Source organism: Nicotiana tabacum, chromosome 16 (genome assembly GCF_000715075.1).
Source record: "Nicotiana tabacum cultivar K326 chromosome 16, ASM71507v2, whole genome shotgun sequence".
NCBI lineage: Eukaryota > Viridiplantae > Streptophyta > Magnoliopsida > Solanales > Solanaceae > Nicotiana > Nicotiana tabacum.
Window position 1 is genome coordinate 135747496 of NC_134095.1, and position 10997 is coordinate 135758492.

Consider the following 10997-nt stretch of genomic DNA (forward strand, 5'->3'; position numbering starts at 1 on the left):
TGCCCCGGCGTTCTTCAACCCGAACGGCATTACCCGATAGCAGTAGGTTCCCCATGGCGTAATAAACGCTGTCTTCTCAGCATCCTCTTCGTCCATTAGGATCTGATGATAACCCGCATAACAATCCACAAAGGATCTAATCTCGCGCCCAACGCAATTGTCGATCAGGATATGAATGTTAGGTAGCGGAAAATTGTCCTTGGGACTTGCTTTGTTGAGGTTGCGGTAGTCGACGCACACCCTGATTTTTCCATCCTTCTTTGGGACTGGTACCACATTGGCCAACCACTCGGGATATCGAGTGACCCGAATGACCTTTGATTGCAACTGCTTAATCACTTCTTCTTTGATCTTTACACTCATTTCTGTTTTAAATTTCCTTAGTTTTTGCTTGACCGGAGGGTATGCCGGGTCAGTGGGTAGTTTGTGAACCACTAAATTGGTGCTTAATCTAGGCATATCATCATATGACCATGCAAAAACATCTTTGAATTCCCTGAGAGTTTTGATCAATTCTGCTCTGACATTTGGCTCAATGTGGATGCTAATTTTGGTCTCTTGGACGTTATCAGCGTCTCCTAAATTCACAGCCTCGGTGTCATTTAGGTTAGGCTTGGGTTTCTCTTCAAATTGGCACAGTTCTCTGTTTATTTCTTCGAAGGCTTCACCTTCGTCACATTCAGATTCATCGTCACAAACGAACTTTTGCATCATTGAGTCGGTTTCAGATTGATTTATTAGACTAGGTCGAGGATCCGCTGTACAGGCCATGTCATTAGAACCAGTGAAAAGAGAACTGTTCAGAAAGAAAAAGAACAAAAACAGAAATTAAAATGGGACGAAAGAAAAGCACTTTATTAAATTTGCGGGATAAAAAGGGTTCACACTTTTACAGAACGAAAGTAAAATTGGGATTACACCCTTGAATAATCCGGACAAAACAAAACACACAAACAAAACATTAATCAAGCCTACTACCAAGACTCCCCTCGGACAGGAAGAGGAGTAACCGCCCAATTGTTGGTCTTGGCCTCAGGCCCCACAAATTGTATCCCTGCTTTACTGGAACCTTCTCCAGCCTCCACCATACTGACATCCGCAAATAGCCTCTCAAAACTCTGATTCAGGTCTTCATTTATACCGATCAAAGGTCCTCGAATCTTTGGGATTGCTGAACCCCTGGCACTGGCTTTAACAAAAGACCTTGAGAGGCGTGGCACTGGTTTAGGCAGAAACCAGACCCTCTTCTTCATTCTTCGCGCCTCCTTCCTGTCTGTTGTGGTTGGTTTGAACCCCAACCCGAAGGTTTCCAGATTCTTAGGAAGGGAAACAGGTTGGACTATCCCTTGAAGTTCAACTCCCAGGCCTTTTCCCGGTACAAATCTGTTACCCAGCATCTCCGAGACCATCATGACCGTTGCGGCAGCTATCCTAGGGTGCGGGATGATTTCTCCTTCAGAAATTTTGTTGGCCGACCCTGTATCGAGAATATGGTAGACCCATGGACCTTTGTCATCAGTGGTCTCTATGAAAGGCACAATGGTTCCGCCCATGGCGCATGTCGTATCCTCGCCGTGCAACACGACCTCTTGTCTTTCCCACTCGAACTTCACTGTCTGATGTAGGGTGGAAGGCACCGCTTTAGCTGCATGAATCCAGGGTCGTCCTAACAGCAGGTTATAAGAAACTGTGGCATCTAACACCTGGAATTCCATGGTAAATAGGACTGGCCCAATGGTCAGTTCAAGTACAACATCCCCCACAGTGGCTGTTCCGTTTCTGTCAAACCCCCGGACACAGATGCTATTCTCCCGGATTCTTCCACGGTCAATCTTTAACTGGTCCAGGGTGGATAATGGACAAATATTGGCGCTTGAGCCGTTATCCACCAATACTCGGGTTACCACCGAGTCTTCACATTTGACAGCCAGGTATAGAGCTTTATTGTGCTCCGTACCTTCCACCGGCAGGTCATCATCTGAGAATGTTACCCTGTTCACCTCGAAAATCTTGCTGGCAATGGTTTCCAGGTGGTTTACAGAAATCTCACTGGGTACATGAGCCTCGTTCAATATCTTTAACAGGGCCCGACGATGCTCTTCAGAATGGATCAGCAACGACAACAGTGAGATCTGGGCTGGTGTTTTTCTCAGCTGTTCGACTACAGAATAGTCATGTACTTTCATCTTCCTCAGGAATTCTTCAGCCTCTTCTTCGGACACTGGCTTCTTGGTTGCCACTGGGTTGGTTTTTCTTAGCTCCACCGGAGCAAAACATCGACCTGATCGAGTCAGCCCTTGCACTTCACAACTGACTTCTTCCACCTGTTTTCCTTGGTACGTCACCACTGCCCTTTCATATTTCCAAGGCATCGCCTTGCTGTCAATCATCGGCAGTTGGACCACAGGCTTTATGGTCACCCGTTCTCTATATACCCCTTTCAACACGACTGCCGGTGTGGGCAGGATCCCTGGTATTACCAACTTTCTTGGCTCGGGTTTGCTTGCTATGATAGACGGTCTCTTCCCCAATATCGCTACCGGTTTGATGCCTTCTTCCTGCGACTGTACACTTGTTCCTCCACTGGTGAAGACTTCTTTCGGGGCGGCTTGGATCATCATCACTGTTTGTGAGGGTTTTCTTAATTCTCCTCCCTCACACACCAACTCAATCATGTGAGCTTCGTGGTGCGCTGGCAGTGGGTTTTGGTTGATGTTAGGAGCCTCCGGTGTCTGGACCTCGATCTTATTGGTGTCAATAAGATCCTGTATGGCATGCCTTAACTTCCAGCACTTCTCGGTATCGTGCCCGAGCATCCCTGAACAGTATTCACAACTGATTGAACGATCCAAATTCTGAGGCGAGGGATTTGGTTCCCGAGTATGGACAGGACTAACCAAACCCAATTGCCGCAGCTTGTGGAACACAGCGGTGTAGGTTTCTCCCAGTTCGGTGAAGGTTCTTTGCTTCCGCAACCTGTCATTCCTAGCATCTGAATTTCCCCGGAAACCTGCCCCTGAAGGGTTTCTATATGCCCTTGGTGGAGGGTAGGTGCTTTGTGGTGGTGCATATATGTTCTGGGGAGCTGGTGCGCGCCATTGTGGGCGAACCGGAGGCTGAGTGTATACCTGGGCTTGGTGTACGGAACAATGTGGTTCTCGAGGTGGATAGAAATTTTGTGGTGGGTTGTATGGGTAGTTTGACCTGTGAGGCCTGGATTGGTTGTAATGCGGCCTGCCAGCCCGGGACCAACTGCCTGCCTCGATCGTGGCAACCTCTTCTTTCTTTCTTCTCAGCGCACCTCCCGTGCCGCTTTGAATAGCCTGGGTTGTGGCCTTAAGTGCCGCATAGTTCAAGATCTTGTCCGACCTCAAACCTTCTTCTATCATGACCCCTATTTTGACCACCTCGTTGAAAGATTTTCCAACCGTTGTCACCAAGTGACCAAAGTAGGTTGGATCCAATGTCTGCAAAAAATAGTCCACCATCTCTCCCTCTCTCATGGGAGGATCGACTCTAGCTGCTTGTTCTCTCCAGCGGAACCCGAACTCGCGAAAACATTCCCCGGGTTTCTTCCCAGTTCTCAGTAACGTGAGACGATCAGGGACTATCTCCAGATTGTATTGGAAATGACCTACAAAAACCGGCGCCAGGTCATCCCACGTGTACCACCTGCTGAAATCCTGCCTGGTATACCATTCCAGTGCAGATCCGCTCAGACTTTGGCCGAAATAAGCTATCAAAAGCTCATCCTTGCCTCATGCCCCTCTCATTTTGCTACAGAATCCCCGCAAATGTGCCATGGGATCACCGTGCCCTTCATATAAATCAAACTTGGGCATCTTGAACCCAGCCGGGAGTTGGACATCTGGGAAAGGGCACAGATCTTTGTATGCCACGCTAACTTGATTGCCCAGCCCGTGCAAGTTCCTGAAGGATTGCTCCAGGCTTTTGAACTTTCTTAACACTTCATCCTGTTCAGGGGCCTTAACTGGCTTCTCAACCTCTGCCGGTACTCCCAAATGGGGATTGTAAGCCTGTGGTTCGGGTGCATGGAATGTAGGCTTAGGGGGATAGTATTGTGTATCGTGAGCCTGAAACAATGGCTCACTGGTCGTTCGCTGCAAAGGGGCTGATGCAGGTCCCACAAAAATGGGAATATTGGGTGTTGGGAGAGATTGATGGGGTGGTGGAGCTTGGGAATCGTGAGGGCTTTTTTCTTGATGATAGAGGGGATTTGGGCAGCTTGTGGAAGGGCCAGAGTGAGGGTACTCCGGCATGTGTCCCAGTGTTTCAGGACTCTTTTGTGTTTTGGCTAGGGCTAGTTGCATTGCATTCATTTCTAGTCCCATCCTTTCAATCTTTTCCATCGCTTCTTTCAACAACTGGCTCATCGGCCTTTCTTCCTCATTACTATTCTCTGAAGTAGTCATACTTGTTGCTACCGGTCCTTTGGATCTGGTTTGGTATGAATGTGTTGCCAGAATTCTTTAACAACTAACTGTCTGGATCAGACAATAACAAACTTCGTTAGCGTTAGATTTCAACATATTTGATCATAACACATAGAGGATGCAATGCACCTAGGCAATTAACCGTTTCTATATGCTTTGCTTCAAACAACATGCGTCATCCCGGCTTGCTCAGTTATCCCCTTTTAAAGTATTCGGAAATTCTGTGTTTCATTTTATTATGTACCTTATTCTCTTTCTTTATTAAAAGCGGTCGAATCTTATGGGGATTGCCTACGTATCACGTCCCCGCGTGAATCAGACCAGGCGTAGTTCTGCCTTAGAGTAAAGAAACACACAATTCTTGTGAAATCATTAAATTCATTCTCAAAATTTTGCTATTACAAATTACATCAAGCAAGGAATAGCAATAGTACAGACTCCACAGTTCTTAACCCGTTTTGACTAAAGAAAGGAAAATAACATATGGAAAAACGACAAAGCCAAATAAACAGGACTCAACCAAAGATTAATTTTCCAACTTAGGGACCCGCGAGGCATCATTCGGCCTTTCCGCGGCCCTTGGTGTGAGGTCCCTCTGCAGGTTTTTCAACTCATTCATGATTCGGTGGATGCAACCCATGATGGAAACAAGGAGGGTCTTTCGAGGCTTTTGCTCGCATGCCAGGCATCTCATGTAGATGTAATGCCCAATCTCGTCGATCTTTCCCCGGATGTTGTCCCTTTCCGTGAACAAATGCCTTATCTGTTGGTTCTTCAATCCCAGTGTTTGCGCATTGTTGGCAAGCTGATCCTGGAACATCTCCATTTGCCTTTCCATTCTGGTCATTGCATCGTAACATTGCCTTCTGTCGGCTTGGGCATCTCGTGTTTGCTTGAGGATCCTCTCTCGAAGAGAGGCATTCGTTTCCCTTAATGTCTCGATGCTCAGTTCATACTCCCTTATGACTCGTTGCAGGCGCTGCCTCCGAGCCATCGCACCCTTTGCCCACTTGGTTCGCAATTTTGCTGTGCTGGCCTTGGCTCTTTCCAAATCTTCCTGGCATTTCGCAACCTGATCCTGTAACCCTGCTATCAATCTTTTATCTTCCCGGCTTCTCAGCTGGCTATTAGCCTCTTTTTTCATTCTCCGGATCTGAGCTTTGAGGATCTCGCCTTCTCTGATTAACTTGTTCTTTTCTCCCTTGTGGGCAGCAGACTGTAATTGGCACTCAAACTTCATATCCTGAACTTGTTGCTTCAGTTTGCCTGCTTTGACAAGATATTCCTGCTCTTTGGCCAACCAGCCCCACTGTTCTTGTGAAGATTTGGCAAATTCTTGCAGGTGAGGTCTTTTGGTCGGTCTTCCAGATGATGTCTCCCCTTTGTACCAGGCCTGATACCCGGGCGAAACTTCCCCTTTTGCCCGATTCTTTACACAAGTATTTGCTTCTAAGTATTGACATTGGCTCCAAATTTGACGAACCCTTGCTTCAGGAAACTGGCCGTCGGGACTGATCTCGATTACCTGGATGCTCAGATCCTCGTCTTTCGGCACTATCTGATACCTCCCAAGTTGCCTTAAAACCCGATGCGGCGCGTATGGTTGAATGCTCTTAAGTCCCATTAAGAGAAAATGGGGCCTGGCTGCTGGCATGTATATGACTTCGTCGATCGGTAACCATCCTAGCGCCCACTGTATTTGACTGGCGTTGAGGGTATGGAAATATGAGGTCCATGCCGTGACTCCTTCTGGTAGGTAGGTTTCATTAACTCTGGTATAGAACTCCTCTATGCAGGTCTTTCCAGCGGATCCATGGCTCAGAAACTGGGCTCGGTGACATAGGTGTTCGGTCATCCACATTTGCAACAACAAATTGCAACCCTCGAAAAAGCTTCCTCCGGCTTTGCAAGAAGTGAGTGCCCGGAATATATCAGATACTATCATGGGCGCCAACGTACTATCACTCTGTGTGAGCAACGTACTGACGACCCCTGCTATCTTTATGTCAATATTCCCATCTTTTCTTGGGAATACTAGTAGTCCTAAGAAAGTTATCATGAAAGCAATCCGTCTATGTTCTTCCCACTTTTGGCGATTACCTTTGCTGCACAACTGGTTTTCTGGCTTGTCGAATCCTCCTATGTGACCATATCTTTGATATATGAAACTCATGCTGCAAAAACCTTTTGCCAAGTCAGGGTTATGAATTGTTCTGACTATCTTTAAGGAGTCCAGGAACCGGTGTATTGCTACAGCTCTTGGAGCAATCAGATATTTGTGCCTCAAAGGAGTCTCAGCGCTGCCGATATACCCTGCTATCTCTTCTAAAGTTGGGGTAAGTTCAAAATCTGAGAAACGGAAGACATTGTGCGCAGGATCCCAGTGGGGGACTAGTGCCCTTATAATATCTCCTCGTGGCCTGATATCCAACAAACTCGTGAGGCCTTTCAGATACTTCTTGATTTCGTCATGCCCTTCTTTGCCCAAATCATTCCACCAGAGCCGCAATTGGAGGGGAATTTTACTCATGATTGAAAAGGGTTCATTCGGAATCGTGCTCATTCTGCACATTTATTAATAATATTTTAACAAACGACACTTATCCTGATAAAACAAAAATATATGCGATTTTTGTGAATTTTGAATTTTCGTATATATATATATATATAAAACTTTTCTAAAGAAGTAAATAACGGAAAATATTTTGGATTTTTGTTTCGAAAACGGGGAGCCTGAAAGGACTTTTCTAGACCTTTAGCAAGACAAATACTTTTGCCACAAATAAAGATATATATACATTTTGAAGTAAAGAAAAACTTTTGAATTTTTTTTTTTGTTTTATATATATACATATATTTGCAACAAATAATAAAAGTTAAGACAAAATAAGACTCTTTTTTTTTATTATTATTATTATTATTATAAAAAAACATTTTAAGAATAAGATCTTTTTTTTTCTTTTTAGTTTTTATGACAAGACAAACTCTATATTTCTATTGATATTTTATTTTTGAAAAACAGAACAACGACTTTTCAAAATTTTGGCAGAGTTTTGACAGTATTTGTTTTTTATCTTTTTTCAACAATAAACAATCAATTCCTAACCGTTATTTTTTTTTTTACAATATTCCAAATATTCAAACACCGGTCAGCATGCGGGCATGAGACAAATAAATGCACGGAAAACAATAGGATGCATCAGAATGGTCTTTCCATAGCAGGTTGCTAGTCCTAGACGGACCCAACCCCTGTGTTGAGTCCCCTAAGTCATATGCAACATGATGCAAATAAGCGTTCCTACTAGGGATCCGGCATGAAGTCACGTTATTCTATGTTCAAAACCTGGGTCAGTGTTCTAGACAGTGTACCCGAGCGGACAACTCGAGTTGAGGAAGGAGCTCCTTTCCGGGAACCAAAAGGCCAGCCGGCTTAGAAACTTTCCGAGCCTCTTTTATTTAGGGTATGACACTAACAGAATAGGGAGTCTCAACCAGTAAGCACATCCCCGGAGGTAAGAAGAGGAAGGTTTCGGCACAGTTTATATACAGTTCAAATAATATCAAAGCGGTAAAAGCAGCATTTAGCACATCAGGCTCAGAACATGTAATAATCAGATAATAAATAAAGCCAAATAATAACAATTATTCTCAGCTCGAATTCTTAACCCTGAACCAGTGGTTCTGGGTAGAGAGTCCCCAGCAGAGTCGCCAGAGCTATCACACCTCCTTTTTCCGCGCCCGAGGAGCGCAGGGGGAGTTTTTTCCAGTTAAAGGACAATCGAAACGGGATTTGTTTATTTATTTCAGAGTCGCCACTTGGGAGATTTAGGGTGTCCCAAGTCACCAATTTTAATCCCGAATCGAGGAAAATAATGACTCTATATTACAGTCTGCGTACCAGAAATCTAGATAAGGAATTCTGTTAACCCGGGAGAAGGTGTTAGGCATTCCCGAGTTCCGTGGTTCTAGCACGGTCGCTCAACTGTTATATTCGGCTTATTTATCTGATTTTTAATACAATTATGAACCTATGTGCAAATTGATCTTTTAACCACTTTATTATTATTGTTTTTATAATACTTGCAACGTTGTGAAAACATATCTCGAATCATGTTGCATCAATGCAACCGTGATTGTTGACATATTTTGACTCGGTTGAGATTTGGATTTGGGTCACATAAATGTGCACCCGAATTAAGGAGAGTAAATTATTAAGACGTGCCTAAAGCAACTAGCGTATTTGTTGTTTTGGGTAAGGCCGAAAAATTCGCTAAACGACCTGTCCTGAATTCTAAGTGTTTTAATATATATACAGTTGGAGGGCCCCGTAGCTGTGTACATTTTTTTATTTTTTGACGAGGCTCGTCTCGTTCTACTTTTAAAAGGAATTAGCGACGTCATGGATATGCCTCTCGGATCACGTCACAATCAATGTACTCGTGATTAGAAATACATTTCGAATCCGTCGAGATTTGGATTTGGGTCACATAAATGTGCACCCGAGTTTTTAAGAAGGTAAGGCTTATTAAAGCGTATCCTAAAGAGACTAACGTATTGTTATTTTAGGAGGGTTGTGAGATTTCCTAAACAACCCGTCCCGGAAACTAAATGCTTCAATAATATACATTTAACAAGGGCCCCGCATCTGCGCGTTTTGTTTGTTTTCATCGAGGCTCATCTCGTTCTTATTTTAAAAGGATATCCTATAGCAACTACGTTTCTTGTCGTGTTTGTCTCTATCAATTGAAAACAGTAGATAGTCCTAATTAATTACATGCTTGCAAGTTGTTTGTAATGGAATTAGGAAATGCTTAAAAATCGGGACCGAAGCTGCGTGCACAGTCGGCCAAACGAATAATCATGGGCCCAAATCCAGCCCACGCGCGGTTGGCCAGACCTGGGCCACTGCTCGTTCGATGCGGGCCTGCCTGGTCTGTCTTCGACCTGGGCTCGACCTTCATGAGGTTGAGGCCCTGAATTTGTGTTCTTTATCTTGAAACATGGTTTTAAGAGTTATATATGGCAATTTATTGGAAAGGAAAGAACTTAATTTACAGCGTACAAATTTCATGCTTGGACTGCATTACAGCATATACGGCAAAGTAAACTAAATCTGAGATGCAACCTAATTCATTGAGACCACTTTTATCTAACAGTATACATATACAATTATCATTCAATACCCTATATTGACATCAACTAGGCTTGTAAGCTAACTTCAGTATCCCAAATATGAGCTATTAGACATTACATGACATTCAACACAACAGTACATGTATATAAACAACATCTGCAGATCTTCTCTTTTATACTCATTGCTCAAACTTTCGAGTTACATTGGTAGTGTAATTGTGTACCTGGTATGGAGGACAAAGAAGGAAGGAATGATCAGCTAGGCAGTATGCAGTAAACACAGCAACAACAGATACTCAGCAACAACACAGCAACAACCAACTAAACCAAATGTTTTCCATAGCCACAGACAACCAACAATGATCTCCCAGAATACAAGGACTAGCAAATAGTCGAGTGCCAAGCCAGTAATCCCAGGAAAGAGTAAAGAAATAGCAGCAGTAACTGAGGGTTCAAATGCAGTAAAACCACCAGTTCAACAACCACAAACAACTCAGTTAATGCAAGCAACAGAACTTGGCCAAGACAGCTTGACCAAAATGCACTCTTTTACCACTTTCAGGCAGTGTTTGGTTACAATGTCTTACTCAAGCCTCTCTTATGTTTTCAGTCTTTTCTTTTAACTCACAAATCATTCTTAAGACTTAAAGATTCCAGCCTTAAGACTCAAAATTCTCCCTTTTTCTGAAGACTAAAAGTCCAGCCATTTTTCAGTTCTCAAATGGCCTATTTATAAGCCAAAGTGACCAAGTGCAGCTAAGCTGCCCCCCATCTGCAACTTGCAGTCTGCCCATACCCCTTAAAGCCCATGCCTAAGCATCTTTTGGTGCCAGCCCCTTTGTTCCCCACGCTTGGCTTTTGTTTAATCAAGAGTTATGGGCATTATTCATTTTAAACCCCATACTCTTGTGTCTTGTTCCCCATTGGTATTAGTTTAATCCCAAATTAGTACCCTACTTGTCAGCTCATTTAAACTAATCATTTTTGTTCTTTTCAAATCCCAGACTACCCTTGCTAGCCCTTGATTATCACTGCCCTGCCCATTGCAGTATCAGGGCACTTTGGGCTTTAACCATTCGATTTCAGAACTGCCCCAGCCTGGCTTTTTAATTGTTTACAAGGTAGTTACAAACTAATATTCATAGGCAATGCCCAATTCAAACCACAATACAGGCTCATTAGTCATGCGACATTATTAGTTCATTCGATTCATTAGTTATAGAAAACTAATCGACGACATTTATCGAGTCGACTATACTAATTATAGCAGGTAATAATCAGTCGCTCGTATAAACAATACGTTCAGGGACCTAAGGGGTATCAGACAACTTTTGTTAAATTACTGGGCCTATATGAATTAGTTCATTTGACGACTAATCTAACTGACGATCATGTTTATCACAGAGTGTA